Below are 15,937 nucleotides of genomic sequence, written 5' to 3' on the forward strand. Positions count from 1 at the left end.
AGCAGCCCACTCACACCTGTTGTTCTTTCTCCTGTGGGAGCAAAAAACCCTCTGCTGCCCTATTTCTCTCCGAGGTCCTCAGGGCAGATCCTATTCAGGCCCCCTTACCGTTATTTCCTCCCCTCTAGTTAAAATTTCCAGTGTCTGTGTGGGCCTGTGTTCAGGCCAAGGAGATAGCAGTCTGATTAAAATAAGTCACACTGAAAAGCTTCTGGGGGAATATTTGCATTTTAAAAGGGAGTTTGGGGACTTCCCTGGTGGCACAGTGGTTAAGAACCCGCCTGCCAATGTAGGGGACACGGGTTCGAGCCCTGGTCCAGGAAAATCCCACATGCCGCGGAGCACCTAAGCCCGTGCGCCACAGCTACTGAGCCTGCGCTCTAGCGCCCGCAAGTCACAACTACTGAGCCCACGTGCCACAACTACTGAGCCCACGCCTAGAACCCGTGTTCCACAACAAGAGAAGCCACCGTAATGAGAAGCCCGTGCACTGCAATGAAGAGTAGCCCCTGCTCGCCACAACTAGAGAAAACCCGGGCGCAGCAACGAAGCCCCAACGTAGCCAAAAATAAATAAAATTTAAAAGATAAATAAATAAAAAGGGAGTTTGGTGGTCTAAAATTCTCTGCTTGGTAGGCTGTTGGTAAGAGGGGTTTTGAGTTTGAGGGACTTCTTGATGCTCTTGATCTAATTCAGGCTCCTGGGATTATAAATGAATCTTCCAGAGGTACTCAAAGCAGTGGTGGTGGTAGCAGCTCCTGGTCCATTTATTAGCAATATGGACTCTCCATCTCACCTCCGGCTACAGGAGCAGAATCAACCTAATCAGAATCTGCATTTCCACTCCACTTTGAGAAGCGATCTGTATCTTCCCCAGGGGCAGCGGAGGCGGGACTCCCACAGGTGAAAACAATAAATGTCTTGATTCCTCCTTGTGAGAACTCCATGACCCTTGCCCTAGAATGATATACTTTTTATATCAGTAGTTTTCAAATTTTATTGTGCAGTAGACTCCTCTGAGGGCACCAGTGAAAATTGCAGAGGCCCAGAGAGTCAGATTCAGTGGGTGTGGGGTGTGGTCCAGGAATTTGCATTTTTCACAAGCTGCTCGGGTGGTTCCAAAACAAGTGGTCCTAGTTTCACATTTTGAGAACCCTGGTCCTTAACTGCGTTCTAGCCCGGTGCTGCGTTTTATGGGAGGGGCTGCAGAGCATTCAAGATAAGAGCCTGCTTATTTCACAACAAAGAGGAAATGCTGGGATAAAGGTAGCATTTCACATAAAAATCCCAAATTTAAGAGCCTAAAGTCCTTGTTATTTACAGACTGGATCTTCTTCCTGTTTGTCTGTTGAGGAAATACAGTAACTTTAAATTTCAGGGCTGGTTTAAGGCAAATCATTGGAAGTTATGTTTACCACCTGGGCATCTGTTTCGCTCTGCAAGAGAAATGTGATTTTTTTTTTCCCTTACCACCCTTGCTCCCTCCCTCCATCACTTTCCTTCCCGCCCTTGGGACCCACCTGTGGGCTGCTCACGCTTTCTGGAGTCTGGGGAACGGCTGCTGAGTGCAGCAGCTGAAAGCTTTGTAGGTGGTTGATAGAGAAGGCGGTAGGATTGCATCACTTCCTTGGTCTCTTCAGAGTTATTACAGAAAGTGAACTCGCTGGCCGTAGGGAATTAATTGAATATGATAAGCCCAGAGTAGTTAAGAAAATACCTGTCCTGAGATTTTCTGGAAAAGAACACTCTACATTGCCATTCTTTCGCTCGGGTTTTGGTCTGTGGGACTGCTGAGACAGCCGGTGGAAATGTGGTCATGCACTAGGCTACGCCCGCATCCGTATGCATGGAGGGTACCGAGAGGCAGAAACATTCCTACAACCTGTCAGCTGCTCCTCAGCGAGCTTCACTGAAGAATCAACATGTCAGGATTGTTCCCGCTGCAAGTCTGAAGGCTCAGCTTGTTTCCTAGGCTTTGGGTGTCTCTAGGAAAAGGACTATTGAATATTCCAGAACGTGTGTTTTATTAGGAATGTGATGATTGCAACCATGTGGCAGTTCTTTTACCTGATGAGAGGACCTTGGAGGACAAAGACCTCAGGAAGTACACGTGCATTTGCTGCTCAAACTAATTAAGCAAATTCCCAACCTTCTGTCAGGGCCCCTCATTGGGCCGAAGTGCAGTCAACCTGTGCCTCTTGACGTCTGCCCTGGATGTCTTTTTCCCAGTGAGACAGGCAGTTACTCTTTTGTGAAAATGCCTGAAACGTTCACATTTTCAGGTATTCTCATACACCAGTGAAAATCTCTCCCAATCTCATTTGTTTGGACCCCTCTGCCTGGTTTTTTCCCTGTGAGCCCCAAATCGTCGCCTTGGCCTTTCTCTTGATGGATTCATTGTTTTGATTTAAGCCATTGTGGCAGAAAATCTGATGTCATTTGCAGCTGCTACACTGAGATTCAAAGAAGCAGTCATTAACCCTTGCAGAGACCCACACGAAGGCACTGTGGCCTTCCCCATACTCTGTGTCAATAACCACGACGTGAGTCAGGTTTCCGTATCGTGCTTAATATTTGTTGGGCGTTGGCGAAGGAGTTTTTAGGTCTTTCATACATTCAATAAATACCCATTAGACCCTTACAATGTACCAGGTGAAGGGGATCAGGATATGCCACCCCAAATATGCCACTTTGACGTAAGGATTATTTTGAGCGGAAAGCAATTGAGAATCAGCAGATGCAGGAAGATGTCTCTTCCCTCCCCTTTTCTGCCTAAAAGCAGCATGAATTTTCCTTTGTGAAGGTGTCCCCCTCTCTCATACCAGGAAGAGGAGAGCAACTTATCAGGGGAGACAGAGTTGGCTCTGAGATAAGTCTGTACAAACATACCTTACTAAAATAATCCTTATCTCCTATTAGTTCCCCCTTATATTTCCTAGTCACCTTCCCACAGTTTATCATCCCTTGAAGCCCAAACCCCCTTTCCTTTGTTAAAATGGTATGGAAGCCCCTGGGTCGCCTCACTGCTTTGAGTTTCACTTCTGTTTTGTGAACTCCCGTGCACATGAAATATTAATAAAATCTGTATTCCTTCCCTCCTGTGAATCTGTCTTTTGTGAGTTAATTTGCAGGCCTCCAGGATATGAACTTAAGAGGGTAGAGGAAAAGTTTTTCCTTCCTGATACAGGCAGGTATATAAACCTGCTTATCTCCTTAGTCTTTTTCATCTCCAGGAGCCTTACGCATCCCCCAGTCTTTAGGAAAACTTTTGATTCCTGAGCACTGGAGAAGGAATTCTCCTTCCAGAAAGGTGTTGGGAACTTGCAATGCTGCTGCTGGAGCCTCTGACAGGTTTTCTGTGTGGAAGGCTCACTCTCAGATCCACGGCCCTGAGCGCCCTCAGGGGGTCGGAGGGGGAGGATTTTGGTGTGACACTGATGTGTGGAAAAAGGAATTTCTCAGGCTGTTGGCATAGTATCTGGCGAATCCGTAGGATCCGTCTTAGATGTCAGGAGCTGGGCCCCAAATATCGATCTTTTGCATTTAAGTTTGGATGTCTTCAAGGGCTATTTATTTTGTATATGAAAGATAATTCTGTAGTTTATTTCAGTGTTATGAATTAACATTTTATTTACTGAAGTTACAAATTCAGAAATCTAGATCCTTCTTAAGTGTTTTTATTTTTTAACATCTTTATTGGGGTATAATTGCTTTACAATGGTGTGTTAGTTTCTGCTTTGTAACAGTGAATCAGCTATACATATACATATATCCCCATATCTCCTCCCTCTTGTGTCTCCCTCCCACCCTCCCTATTCCACCCCTCTAGGTGGACAAAAAGCACCGAGCTGATCTCCCTCTGCTATGCGGCTGCTTCCCACTAGCTATCTATTTTACATCTGGTAGTGTATATATGTCCATGCCACTCTCTCACTCTGTCCCACCTTCTTAAGTTTTTAAGAGTCTTAGTATTCTAGTTATCCTAGAATGTTTTAACAGTCATTTTAAAATGGCCTTTGAATTATGTTTGTTCTATATCATAAGCTCAATTAATTGAATATCAGTTATGTATTTTAAACTGCATTTATAAATTTAACATGTCACATTTCTTAAGTCCTTAAATTATCTGACTGAAAAAATTTTCAAACATTTAAGTAATGTTTGTAAATCTAATAAATGTATATAGTGGAACTTAAGTACTCTTAAATGTTCCAATATTGTATAAACAGTAAGATTTCAACTTAAAATCACAAACCTGAATCAATTATTCAACTACACATTCTAAATCGCAGTTACAAAGCTGAACTGTCACTCTTATTGGCCATGTTATCTCAAACTTTGCAAAATTTTAAAACACTGCTAAGGTGTATATGAACATTGTGTCCCCCAAAATCTATCTGTTGAAGCCCAACCCCAATATGATGGTATTAGCAGGTGGGGTTTTGGGAGGTGATTGGGAGGGTAAAGCCCTCATCAGTGGGATTAGTGTCCATATAAAAGAGACACCACAGAGCTCACTCACCCCTTCTACCTGGGAAGACACAGCCAGAAGACAGCTGTATGTGAACCTTACGAAGCAGGTTCTCTTCAGACACCGAATCTGCCAGTACCTTGATCTTGGACTTCTCAGCTTCCAAAACTGTGAGAAATAAATTTCTCTGGCTGATATGCCACTCTGTCTGGGGTAATCTTTTATAGTAACCTGAACAGAATAAGACAAACACCAAAAATATCTATAACTTACTCCCTAACAGAAAAATATTAGCAGTTTCTATGCTGAATTCTAAATCTTCCTAAGAAGATTTAGAAGGTGCTGACCCACTAAAGAAACAGTTGTGCACTTCAAGCCATTTTGGGGAAACATTCTCAGACCCTTGATTCATGAAGATGAGAGACTTCAGGTGGAACACTGAGTACATTATTGTTTGTGACCCTGATGGAACACATGGAGGCCTATTTACAGTCCGTGGACCCCACCATGGTGATCAGTTGATCGGATTTTGTATATCTTTAGCTCTTACAGTAACAGAAATGTTTCTTCCGTCCAATTCCAAAGGACCTTTGAACTGAAAATAAACCTGCATTCTTTTTCACAAAATGCTTATCTCTTAGGACCAAGCAACTCTTACAGTGTTAACATAATGTGACTTCTTTCTGCCTATCTCTTGGCTTTGCCTCAGTATTTGATAATTTGGCCACAGCTTCCATTCTGCTGACATTTTAATTCTACGATTAAAAATAGAATATTTTCGTGCATAAAAGAGTATGTTCCTGATCTAGAACCTGGCGCCCAGTACCTGCTCAGTCAATGGTAATTATTATTATTTGAGATTTACGGCCAGGATCCCCAAACCATTAAGAGCACTCAGTGGTTACACTAAGTCTTCAACAAACGCTGAAAACTAGACAAGGTACAAGAAAGAAGAGATAGCTCCTAAATGGTAGGTGTAAGAGCTCGGCCAGAGAAAGGGAATGAATAAGAGGGAAAAAATAGACAGAAAATAACCTACAACCATATAGGGATATTTATATTTAGTGAAATATTTTCAGCTTCAGCTTACACAAAAAAACCAGTGAAGCATCCAGTTGATACGCGAATGTGTCACTGCAGGAAGATGGTGATTCACAGAGATTTTCTTCATAAAGAAATAAAGCCTAGCCTATTCAAAAGCACTTCCATTTAATGCAGCACTGCATTGAACGGGGCTCTTTTCAAGGGGCTACTATTAAAGGCAAGATTATTATCTTCAGCATTTAGATGGCGTGCTGACTGGGGCCATAACACCAGGGCACTTAGACGCTCCCATTATCAATGTACAGTCTGGTCTTTGGAAGTTTAAAAATAGCTTTTCACAACCTTTTATGGCTTCTCGCGCATGGGCTGTGGCTGTGGGCTCTGGAGAAGGCTGGGCCCCCTGCAGGGAAGGCTGCTGTGTTGGAACCTTGCTAGCATGTTGACCTCAGGGGGTCCAGGCTGCAGGACCACCCTGGATGTATGACCCTGTCGTAACAATGTCCTTTGAGACCACAGGTAAGCTACAGTTTAGAGGAAAGCAATGTTTCAGGGACGTGATTCTTGTTCCAACCGTGACATCCGGGCCACTAATCCTCTCTAGGTTAGATACCCAGTTAGGCACATTGTGTGATTCAGAATTCTCTCTTTCTTTTTTCAGATCTCAGGTTTAATGAATATATCACGAGCACCTACTACGTTCAAGATTTTACTCTAGGTGTCGGGAAGATAAAGAGGAATAAGGCTTTCTCTGACCTCAGGTGGGCTGTGTGTGGGAGAGAGACGTATGATGGATCCTTTCAATGTGGTTGCTCAGTTCTTCCTCTCCAAGGAAGGTCTCAAATGCAAATGCTTCTGGGAGCCAGGCCCATCTTGGGGATGAGTGGACAGGCCTGTGGGGAACCATGACACATGGAGATCACGCGCTCAGTGGTTCCTGGGGGCAGGGACTCAGTTCCAGAGGCTGCTGGACCAGAACGTAGGCCCAAAGCCCCAACATTGCCAGGACTTCCCATCTCTGAAAGGGAGTCTGCGATCTGGATTTTTATGTGAAATATCCTAGTTTTTCAATGTTGGAGACTCTACAGGCCAACCCCCAATACACCTGCAAGCCAGGTCTGCGTTGGAGTGACCCATTGGCTCACCTCGTGTTGCAGAGAATGATGGAAAGACGGGAAACTTTGCTAGTCTTTTCACTTTTAGGCATTTGTCCAATATCTTCCTCTTTTTTTTCTTTTTTTGCGGTACGCGGGCCTCTCACTGCTGTGGCCTCTCCCGTTGCGGAGCACAGGCTCCGGACGCGCAGGCTCAGCGTCCATGGCTCATGGGCCCAGCCGCTCCGCGGCATGTGGGATCCTCCCGGACCGGGGCACAAACCCGTGTCCCCTGCATCGGCAGGCAGACTCTCAACCACTGCGCCACCGGGGAAGCCCCGAGATCTTCCTTTTTGACGGATTTTAGTCTCTCATGAAGAAAAACCTTCGCAATAGAACAGTCCAAAGGCTTAAACAAGATGCTTCTTAAGTGACGAGTTGCTGGGTACTGAGATGGCTTTGACTAGATGCTGGGAGACGGTGGGGTGGCCTACTTTAGAGGGTTCTCCAGGGAAAACACTGGGCAGAAGGAGGTAGACAAAGCCATGTGACACACAAGCGAGGGTGTGTTGAGCTCATAGAGGTGGGAGCAGAGCAGCTGGGGCAGGGCTGAGCCACCACACTGGTGGAGCCTGGCCCTAGGTGCTGGCCTGGAACTGAGCCCCTGCGGTTGTTACTGACCCGCCAGAGCTTCTGTGTGCTCCAGACAGGGCCTGAGGTCTGTGGCTGTGCAGATCTGTGCTGTCCCGTGTAACCACCAGGCACGTGTGGCTACTGAAACTTGAAATCACTAAAATGAAATGAAAACTTCAGCTCCTCGTTAGACTTGTCACGTGACGTGTTCAGTGGCCACAGGTGGCACGTGGCCCCCGTGTTGCAGAGCGCAGGGAACATTTCCAGCGTTGCAGAAAGTTCTGCTGGACGATGCTGATCTATAGCTTTCCACACTCATTCCTTCCCCATGTGTCTTTACTGAGATAACCTGACTTGCCTCTCTTTTTTGCCATTGGAAAGAGTCTCCCCAGTACCGTGACTTAAAGTTCCCCCCAAACCTCATGTTCTATGAGAAGGATAGATGTATTTGGTACGAGGTTTCTGTCTGAGACCCGGCCTCAAGGCGGTCCTCCCCTCCACTTTGACGTCCCCACCCCCTGCCCTGTATTTATTTTTTTTAATTAAAACATTGTAGCAAAGCACATAAAATTTACCATCTTAACAATTTCTAAGTGTGCAGTTCAGCAGTATTAAGTACATTCACATGATTGTGCAGCCATCACCACTATCCATTCCAGAACTTTGTCATCTTCCCAAACGGAAGCTCCATACCCACTAAACAGTAGCTCCCCGTTCCCCTCCCCCTCCCCCCCAGCTACCGCCATTCTATTTTCTGTCTCTTTGAATGTGTTCTAGGTCCCTCACATAAGTGGAATCACACAGCATTTGTCCTTTCGTGACTGGCTTATTTGCATATCATAAAGTCTTCAAGGTTGATCCATGTCGTAGCTCATGTCAGGATGTCCTCCCTTTTTAAGGCTGAATAATATTCCATGTCGTGGATATACCACATTTTGTTTATCCATTGGCTATTGTGAATAATGCTGCAGTGAACACGGGAGTGCAGGGGTCTCTTCAGGACACTGCTTTCAGTGTCTTTGGATATATACGTACCCAGAGGTGGGATTGTTGGATCATATAGTAATTCTATGCTCCTCCAGAAATGGAGAAACGTGAGACAAGACAGGCTAATGATCTAAAAGTTTGTCTTCTTTGCAGGTGAAAATAAATTTCGGCAGACTTTTTTTTTTGTAGGAAAATCTTTTCTCTACTTGATCTCCGGGAGGTCGGGACTCCTTGCGGGGGACGGGGAGAACTGACTCCTGAAAAATAAGCCCCAGACCAGCAGTTAAGATCACAGTTCTGGGCCCAGGGCCCATGGACTTGAACAGTAGCCATATGGAGAATCTAGTTTTAGATTTTTGTAGTTATAATTCTCTGGTCATGCCCTGGCCTTTGATAAAGTCTCAAGTGTTACAGTCCGTTATTAACTGACACTGGGGGGAATTAAGAGGAGCCAGGTTTGGGGTGAGGTTAGGGCAGCAGCAGCTGCCTGGAGAGTAGGTTTCGGGACAGCAAGAAGGGCAGAGAGGTCGCTCAGGGCCCTCCTAGAGCCAGACGGTGGTTAGGATGGCAAGGGACAACCAGGACAAGTTTGTGGCCCAAGTGGGCAGTCCCTGAGGATTCCCAAGGAGATCTGGGAATGGGAACTTGGTGAAAGGTGTGCTTTCCTGCAGTGAAGCACAGTGAGGCTCCTGCTGGGATGGTTTGGGTATAAGAAGGAAGTCTAGTCATTCTTCCATATCTTTGGGGTATTGGTGGATATCAAACCCCCTGGATACTCGTCTCTTATATGAAATGGGGTAGTATTTGCATATAACCTACTGACAACATCCATATACTTCAGATCATCTCTAGGTTACCTACAGTACCTGATACAATGTCAATGTGATGTAAAGAGCTGCTGGTGTGTTCAAATTTTGCTTTCTGGAACTTTCCGAAATTTTTTTCTCTGTGAGTATTTTCGATCTGCGATTGGTTGAATCCGCAGATGTGGAACCCGCAGATACAGAGGGCTGACTGTATGACACTGTTTTGTGGTCACGGGCTGGTTAGGTCTGAGTCATGGGTCTCACGTCCCTCCCATGGTCACCCTTTGGTCACTCACACGGTCATACCATGCTCCGTGGCACTCGATCTTCCCCTCTGCAAGTTCTAGCTTTCTGTGGCTTGGGCACCCCAAGGGTGGGAGTGGCAGCCACTTGGCTGGCCCTGAAGTTTGCCCACTGAATATGTCGGCTGTGTGTGGCAGCACATTCTTTGAGATCCTGCAGGAGAAAGAGCAGGGAGAGAGCCCAGGGGCACAGGCAAGGCTAGAAAAAAACTAAGAGAAGGTAAAAAAGGAGAGGTTATAAAAAAGGCTTTCATTCATTTCTTTGTTGGTATCAAAAATGCTTTAGGAAAGGTTGAATTCATTGCCAAATCTTCATTCTGCTCTGAGCCTGGGCTCTCTCACCTCCAAATGAAAGGGTTAAGTCAGATCAGCTCTTTTCAGTCTGTCCTTCTCTAGCTTCTGGGGTTCTGAGGAGTTCCCTGGGGGCCTCAAAGGCAGAAGCTGAGCAAGTCTTTAACTGGAGGAACTTTACTCTCCTGAGTTTCATGAAAGGCTCCCCAGCTGAGAAAGGCTTGCAAACCAGGCACCAGAGGCCCTCTGGGCTCATCACGGGACCACACTGCTTCTAGTGCACCATGAATTAATGTGTATGTTTTATAAATGTTATAATTATCGCATGAATAACACAATTATTTTATATATATGATCTATGAATTGATTTGTAAAATGATATTTAAAAACCATTAACAAACATTTGAAGATAACCCGCAATGTGGCTTCCCTTTTTTAGTATTACTTTCCTGCTTCTTCTCTGTGCCAGGGGTACCCAAGACCACCCCAGGTTCAGTGATTCCCTAAGAGGACTCACGGGACTCAGCATATAGTCATACTCATGGCTATGGTTTATTTCAGTGAAAGGATACAAAGCAAACTTGGCAAAAGGAAAAGGTGCATGGAATGAAGTCTGGGGGAAACCAGGCGCCAGCTTCCAAGAGTCCTCTCCCAGTGGAGTCACACGGGATGCACTTAATTCCTCCAGCAAAAAGTCATGACAACACGTGTGAAATGGCATCTGTCAGGGAAGCTCATTAGAGACCCAGCGTCCAGGGTCTTCATTGGGGGCTGGTCATGTAGGCCCCTTTGACTGGTATGTTCCCAAATTCCAGACCCCCAGAAGGAAAGCATAAACCATGTTGACTGTATAACTGATTCAGGCATAATGAGCCACTCTTCTCAGGGAATGGTGGGAATCCCCAGAAATCCAAGTTCCCAGATGCCAGCCAGGAACCAACCCTGCAAGCAGGTCTTTCTAAAGATAGCAGTCAAGGGACTTCCCTGGTGGTACAGTGGTTAAGAACATGCCTGCCAGTGCAGGAGACACTGGTTCGAGCCCTGGTTTGGGAAGATCTCACATGCCACGGAAAAACTAAGCCCGTGCGCCGCAACTACTGAGCCTGCATCCCACAGCTACTGAAGCCAGTGTGCCTAGAGCCTGTGTCTGTAACAAAGAGAAGCCACCACAATGAGAAGCCCGTGCACCTTGATGAAGAGTAGCCTCCGCTCGCTGCAACTAGAGAAAGCCCGTGCACAGCAATGAAGACCCAACGCAGCTAACAAATTAATTAATTAATTAAAAAAAACCTCAATAGTTTATAAAAAGACAGCAGTCAAACTTTCTTTGTTAACTTTCTGCTGTACGTTCTCCTCCTTTTCTTTCTTATCTCCTCCTTCTTATTCTTCCTCTTTTTAATAATATATTGGAAGTTGCAAAGAATGGAAGCAGCCCAGGCTTCTCTTCACTTCTGGGAGGCCCTGTCACTGGGTGCAGACAGCACTTCTCCTTCTGGCGAAGGATGATTTTGAGGAGGGATGTGGCAGGAAGACTGTGTAGGAGCCTGATGCTGGGGTCCACGGCTGAAGCGATGAGCATACACCATGGCAATGGTAAGGGAATGGAGAGGGGACAATTTTGAGGGCCACCACCAAAGAAGGATGGATGGCTACATCTCAGAGGATGGTTTTTGGCTGATTTTTCCCCAAATTCAGCATGCTTCTGGGCTTCTTTGGCCTTAGGTTGATGTGTTCATAAAAGGTCAGTTCTTCCCTCTTCCTCACATAATAACACATACAATCGAATCTTCAACTCAAATAAATCTTACCATTCCATTATATTTTATTCTCTATGTCACAGTTTAATCTCTTCATATAGACACTTTAAACATGGCTATGAATCTGTGTGTACTTAGGAATTAGTGTCTTATTGGATGCAGAAGAGCTTATTTCATTTATGAGGAAAATTTTAATTTTAATACAACCTTCATATTCAGAAGCTGACATAAAGGGACAGTGGTGAAAAGGCATTGCTTTCTTTCTATTCCTCATACATTTTTTTGATCAGTTGAAGTTTTCCTGATTAGAAATTACATATATATACATATACACATTTTAGAGCCCAAAGTTGAAGCCAACTCGAGGTACGTAAAGCAGAGAAGCCTCAGTTATAGGGTGGATGAGCTCTTTGCTTTGAACTGGGTAATTATCCTGAGGTCTTAGTTAGGCTTGGTTGGGGTGGGCGTGAGGGACTGATAAGATGTTGGAAAAGCCCAAGTATATGCCTATCAGTGGGTCTTCCTGGTTGGATAACATTCTTCAGTGTGAGGATCCTCGGACAAGGGGGCGGCGTTGAGAGCTGGAAACACCTGGTTTTGATTGCTGAAGCTTGTCTTGGTGGCTGCTTGCAGGAGGTGCTTTCCACAAAAGGCACACCAAGGAGGAGGAAAGGGGAAATGAGAGGGGGAAATAGCATTAACAGTGTAAATCAAGGGACCCAGTTTCAGGAATTATTCAGAATTACGAGCCGAAAAACAAAACCTTCTTTTACATTTACCTTGTCTTGATCCTTTAGGCTAATTGGTCAGTACAATCACTCCTAATTATTTGGAGGGCTTTTGACCCTCTCCCTTCTATGGAATTAAAGTCTCTCCTTTTTCACATTCCATAAAGTAAAATGACTCTGAGGAACTGATTTTGAGAATTTGAGAAACTGATCAATGTTCCTTTAGATCCGGGTTGTTAAACTTTTTTTTTAAACGTCATGGACCCTTTGCCAGGTGATTGAAATGTTTGCACCCCTTCTCAGTATAATGTCTTTAAGTGCATAAAATGGAAAAAATATACTGAATTACAAAGGAAACCAATTATATTAAACTACATTTATAAAAATATTTTTAAAAACCAAATTTACCACATAGTGATATATGTGCTCCTCTATCAGTGCGTCAGACAAGACCTAGCGGCAGATCTAACACCCACCATGATTCCAAAATAGTAATGTGTAAACAATATTTTGTGATATCTAAAAAAACTGTATGTGATTTTTATTGGTGACAAAGTCATCATTACTGCTCATACTACTGTGGTCTGTTGCTTACATTCAGAATAGAAGAAAATGCTAAATTTCAGTTAGAAGCGAGGGAAAATAAGAATAAAAAATCTTCTTTTCCGCCAATTTTTGAATCCCCTGAGCTCTGTCTATGGGTCCCTTGAGGGTCCAAGGACCCCAGGTTGAGAATCCTTACTTTAGAAAATTTTAGATTTTTAATCCCTGTTTTGATTAAAATATCTGCTTCTTATCTTGGTATTTCTCTAACTGAGGTCCTAAGCAGAGTGTCCTAAACATACATTGTACTCAATATTTATTTACTTTACTTTTACTATTTTTTTTAAAAAGACATATATTTTTTACTATGTATCAGGTACTGTTCCAAGTACCTTATGTATACTAATTAATTGTTTACAACAATTTACCAGTAAAACGGAATTAGCATCTACAAAGAATAACTTAGTATTAGCTTGTTACTCAATTGGTTGTGACATCCTTTTCTTGGGGGCTGTTACTCCTTGGCTCTTTTTTACCCTTTGGATTTAACAAACAATCCCAACACTTTCTTCTTTTTTCACCAGTCTGTATGTGTAATTAGGACACAACAAAACTTTATATGTACTTGTATAGCTTTTCACTATTTTCTTTGTGTTATATTCTGCTTGGGATTCATAGTGCTTAAAAATTTTTTTTTAATTGAATGATTCTTTAAATTCTATAGTGCTTCACAATCTTCAAAAGTTTCACAGACATGATTGCATATAATCCCATAATAACCCTTCTTCCCCTCTCCCTTTCCCCTCTCCCCCTCCCTCTTTCCCTTCCCCTCTCCCCTCTTTCCCACTTCCCCCCATAATCACTAGTCTGTTCTCTATATCTGTGAGTCTGCTTTTTTGTTTTATTCACTAGTTTATTGTAATTTTTAGATTTCACATTAAGTGATATCATATAGCATTTGTCTTTCTCTGTCTGACTTATTTCACTTAGAATAACGCCCTCCAAGTCCATCCATGTTGCTGCAAGTGGCATTATTTTATTCTTTTTATGGCTAAGTAGTATTCCATTGTGTGTGTGTGTGTATATATATATATATATATATATACCACATCTTCTTTATCCCTTCATCTGCTGATGGACACTTAGGTCATTTCCATACCCTGGCATTTGTAAATAATGCTGCTATGAACATTGGGCTGTGTATATCTTTTTGAATTAATTTTTTTTTTGAGTATATATACCCAGGAGTGGAGTTGCTAAGTCATATGGTAGTTCTATTTTTAGTTTTTTGAGAAACGTCCATGCTGTTCTCCACAATGGCTGCACCAATTTACATTCCCACCAACAGTGCACATGGGTTCCCTTTTCTCCACATCCTTGCCAGGATTTGTAGTGCTTTTATTTTTTGGATTCTGTGACTTGATGTTTATTGATAGTTTTGGAGAATTCTTTGCCATTATCTCTTCCACTATTGCTGCTAACCCATTATCGTCCTTTTTGGGATTCCAATGACATTGACCTTAACCACCTTACATTGGTGGTTAAATCTTTTTAGGGGACGTATGCCCCATATGTCTTGTATGCTCTTTTTCTGTGTTTCCACCCCTTCTGCCCCCTAAACTTGAGGCTAGATGTTTTCTACTGACATATTCCTGTTCACTAGTACCCTCTAGAGATGTGTACAATCTGCTGTTAAACTTATCTATCGAGTTCCTAACTTCCGTTGTATCTTTTAGTTCTATAATTTCCATTAGTTTCTTTTTTATTGAGTCCAGTTCTTTGACTAAAGTCTCTCTTTTTAAAAAATCACTGAAGTAGAGTTGGTTTACGCCTGTCTTTTCTTGAATATATTACCACAGCTCTTTAAAAGTTTGTGTCTGGTCATCACACAGATGAACAGGGTCATAAACGAGCCACCTGTGGGACTGCTTCTATTGTCTGTTTTTCTCTCTTGGTCCTGAATTTTGTTACGGAACCAGGTTCCTTTTGCCCGATGCGCAGCAAGCCAAATTGCTGAGACGCCGAGGTTCGCAGCAAAGAGAGGGTTTACTCACAGGGCAGCCAACCAAGGAGACGGGAAAACAAGTCTCAGATATACCTTCTGCCGCCTTTCGCTAGGCAAGGGGCTGCAGGTATTTTGGGATAAAGAACAAAGAAGCAGGGCGCTCTGAGGCTAGGCGAGCGATGGGAGCGTGAGGAAAGGTGATTGGAAAAGGTGTGTAATCCACTTCTGCGCAGGCGTAGTGAGCTATGGGCCTCCCCACGTTGGAATACGTAGGCTTTAGTACGAGCTGAGGGCAGAGTGCGGGGGCCCTCTGACGTCACCACGTCACCACGTCACCGGGCGGACACTCACGCATGCCCAGTTGGAGGGTGGGCGGTCCTACTCAGTCTTGACCAGCTCGCTGGAACAGGGCACAGCTAACTCCAAGTTACTGGAAAACACCTCCGGCAAACATCTTATTGATTGTTCAGGCCAAGTGCAAGCCATAAAACGACCTTGATTAGCGAAGGTAGGTGAAATGGACGTGACTAATAATTACCCACGGTTTCACCTGGTCATCTTTTGATTGACAGTATGGATAAAATACTGTAGAGACGGGGCTTCCCTGGTGGCGCAGTGGTTGGGAGTCCGCCTGCCGATGCCGGGGACGCGGGTTCTGTGACCCGGTCCGGGAAGATCCCACATGCCGCGGAGCGACTAGGCCCGTGAGCCATGGCCGCTGACTGAGCCTGCGCGTCTGGAGCCTGTGCTCCGCAACGGGAGAGGCCGCAACAGTGAGAGGCCCGCGTACCGCAAAAAAAAAAAGAAAGAAAAAACTGTAGAGGTTCTGAATGATATTCCCTTCTTCCAAAGAGGTTCACCCATTCCTCTTGGAGGCAGCTAGAGGTGTCATGTTACTTTAATCAGTCAGTGTCCAAACAGATTTCGGGCTGGGCTGCATTCTTTGCAAGGTTCATCCTGCCTCTGGGTCCTCCCGGCACACACAGATCCCGCTGACAGCCTGGAGTTTTGTCAGTGCCCCCCTCTTGGTGGATCCCAAACTCGAATCTTTGTCTTCCCAGCACCTGGAGACTTGAAAGCTCCGCTGAGCTTTCCAGCTGCTTTTAGCTGGGTCTCTGAGCTTCTTGCCTTCACAGTTTAAGAATTATCAAACGACTGGAGGGCAAAACCAGTGCAGAGCCTCAGGCGCACTGCTCTCTGCTTCTCTCTTCTCTCTGGCATTTTGGCTCCAACTCCACTTTGTGTTTCCCTAGTCCTGAGGGGTTGCCAAAAGCTCTGC

This window comes from Globicephala melas, chromosome 11 (genome assembly GCF_963455315.2).
Source record: "Globicephala melas chromosome 11, mGloMel1.2, whole genome shotgun sequence".
In the NCBI taxonomy this organism is placed as follows: domain Eukaryota; kingdom Metazoa; phylum Chordata; class Mammalia; order Artiodactyla; family Delphinidae; genus Globicephala; species Globicephala melas.